The 3,254-nt window shown below is 39.7% G+C and overlaps 1 non-coding gene across 1 annotated transcript; it reads right to left on the reverse strand.

The window, feature by feature from the left end:
* Positions 1 to 2,205: 2,205 nt before the first annotated feature.
* Positions 2,206 to 2,279, reverse strand: Trnat-ugu (transfer RNA threonine (anticodon UGU)). The gene has a single exon. It is a non-coding gene; the product is annotated as a tRNA-Thr (tRNA).
* Between the last annotated feature and the right edge of the window lie 975 nt (positions 2,280 to 3,254).

The raw sequence follows: 3,254 nt of genomic DNA on the forward strand, positions 1-3,254 counted from the left end.
AACACTGAACTGCAGTTGTTCATAGGTGTCAATAATCACTGCAGTCCCCTAATAAGTTCTCACTCGGAATTAATTAGTAATTACTGTCAGAGAGGTCATGAATTAAACCCACGAGTGAAGAAAACGAACTGTACGCAATATATGCCAATATTTCAGAATGCTAGTTATCCGTCTAGTCCATACTGCTCACTACAAGACACACACAGTATTGGAAAAAAGTATTCATATACTGTTGTTCATGTGGAAGACCTTTATTTATTAGGAGTAAAGATCGCAACCAGGCATGTTATTTGGCAAACGAACAGTATCGGGTTTCCTTCCTAATCTGCCCATAGACAAGGATTAACTAAATTAGCCTTCTGCAAAAAGTAAATAAAAATCCTGTACCAGCTGCCTCGACACAATGGGGAAAAAAAGTATTCATACATTCACAGAAAAGACAATGTACGTAAGTGTAATGACAATATTAATAACCTGTAGCCATTCCTCTTCTGTGTATCACTTCTCTTAACCTCTTTGGCATGGAATAAACCAGTTTTTTTGTAGTCTGCGGTAATATTTTGCCATTCTTGTTGCAGACGTTGTTTTAGAGCAGTCTGTTTATTTCATATTTTCCGGCCGTTATTTCAAGCGTGGCCCAAATATGTTCAATTCGGTTAAAGCCTGCGCTGTGTTCTGGAAACCTAACAACATGGGGAGTATGGTACAATCAGCACATACGCACAACTTCCCCCTCTATACTTAAGGTCATCGTCTTGTTGAAAGTTATCACCTGTGCCTAAACCCAAGCTATCAATACTTTTTTACATATTTTCAAATAGGATATTTAAATTTTGAAATCTTTCCTAGATGCAGCCATACATCCCCATATCATAATTCCTCCACCACCTATGGGTTGAATGTGTTTGGGATCCAGCGTGTTACTTGGTCGTCTCCACACCAAAACTTTGCCTTTATTTACAAATATGTTTAAACTTATTTTCATCTGTGAACAGTACCTTATCCCAGAAACTTCTATTCTTGCTTACATGCTGTCGAGCAATTTCTAATCTCAATTTCTTGTTCTTCTTGCTGATGTATGGTTCCCAACTTCATAAGATGCACTATTTAAAACGTAGCGAAAAGCCCTTGGTGTAATTTCCATCCCGACGTCGTCATTAACATGTGCAAAGAATGCAGAAGCTCTCAATTCAGGATCTTTTTTGACCATCCTTATTAACATACTTCGTTCTCTTTGCGTTCGCTTCTGTGATCTAACTCTTCTTTCGCTATTAATGAGAATATTTCTTTCTCTAAATTGCGGTATTAGGGACTGCACAGTTTCCCGGCTTCTTTCAATAATATAAGCTATGCTTGAAAATGATTTTCCTTTTCCACATTGGGAAACAACTATTTTGTCTTTACTCTTCAGTAGTTTCCTTCCCTTTGCGGCCCATTTTACTGTTGCACGACATTCACCGCGTATCAGAACAAACATGCATAAGTGCATTTTTCCACTGAGGCGTTCCTTGCTTAGTCGTTTGTACATTTACATTTCTAGTAGTATATGAGTATTATTTTCTCCACTGTGCAAAGCTACCTGGTACAGAACTTTTATTTACTTTCTGCAGAAGGCTAATTTAGCTAATCATTTTATATATACAAATTAGGAAAGAAACCCCCGTGCTATTAGTTTGCCATATGACATCTCTGCTGGTGAACTTTAGTAATAATAAATAAAGTTATTCTACACGAAAGTGGGTGTATGAATACTTTTCCCGTCACTGTAGGTGTTGCTCCCTTTGCTCTCAGCCGCAGATCGCCAGGCCTCAGATGTGATATATATATATATATATATATATATATATATATATATATATATTTGCTTATGATTAATACGTTTTAGACTACTCGTTTTTGACGGCAACCATCTTAAATAAAATACTTTATGACTTTCAAAACATTGAACTTTCAAATTAGATTGTTAATTAAGAAATGCTGCACGCAATGGAACATAAAAAAGCGTCAAAAAATTAAAGACCAAAGTATAGAATCTAACAGTAATTATGACATAATTATATATATGAAGACAGTAACTGTTCTCGAAAGAACATAATACTGTTGATGACCGTGCAGCTTTTCTCTGGAATAAATGATGACTAACTGAAACCCTCAGCTGCCGATAGGTATTGTTGGTATACCTCGACGTGGACAGCTGAAAATGTGTGCCCCAACCGGGACTCGAACCCGGGATCTCCTGCTTACATGGCAGACGCTCTATCCATCTGAGCCACCGAGGACACAGATGAATAGCGCGACTGCAGGGACTTATCCCTTGCACGCTTCCCGTGAGACTCACATTCCCAACTGTCCACAATTCTACATATGTAATGTACCTTATAGACATTTGCCCATTCACTCAGTACTCGCGCACGCTTTGGAGATTCCCGTAAGAGTTTGGGCAACCTGTGCGCTTTCGCACAGACGAAGGTCAATGGCTGGGTAACCTTTAACTTATATATGAAGACAGTAACTGTTCTCGAAAGAACAGAATACTGTTGATGACCGTGCAGCTTTTCCCTGGAATAAATGATGACTAACTGAAACCCTCAGCTGCCGACAGGTGTTGTTAGTATACCTCTCACGGGAAGCGTGCAAGGGATAAGTCCCTGCAGTCGCGCTATTCATCTGTCTCCTCTGTGGCTCAGATGGATAGAGCGTCTGCCATGTAAGCAGGAGATCCCGGGTTCGAGTCCCGGTCGGGGCACCCATTTTCAGCTGTCCACATCGAGATATACCAACAACACCTATCGGCAGCTGAGGGCTTCAGTTAGTCATCATTTATGACATAATTTATAATCGATGTCAGTCAGGCAGCAGTAGCCGACCGCGACAGACGCAGCAACAGTTAAGTAAGCCGCTTTTATGACATCTACGAGTTCCTAACCAGGAGCGAATTTTATTATATCATCTGTGTTCTTTAATAGTTTAGTTTCTTGAGTTTCTGCGTGTAAATTTAAAATCTATTAGCCACAGTTCTCGCCTTTTCGTTTGCGTCAGAAAGTAAACCGATTTTGTGATATATCACAAGTCTCTTGTCAGGGGCAAATTATTTAGTTTCACCTGAGTGCTTCGGTAGTTAGGTTCTTGAATATCTGCGTATTACTAGACACAATTCGTGCGTTTTCGTCAGTGTCTACATTAGAGGCGCGTAGCACGTGCCGATAGTCCGTTTATCTGGATAGTTCAGTTTTCCACCCGTCCTTGGTATGGAA

Source organism: Schistocerca serialis, chromosome 8 (assembly GCF_023864345.2).
Source record: "Schistocerca serialis cubense isolate TAMUIC-IGC-003099 chromosome 8, iqSchSeri2.2, whole genome shotgun sequence".
Classification (NCBI taxonomy): Eukaryota; Metazoa; Arthropoda; class Insecta; order Orthoptera; family Acrididae; genus Schistocerca; species Schistocerca serialis.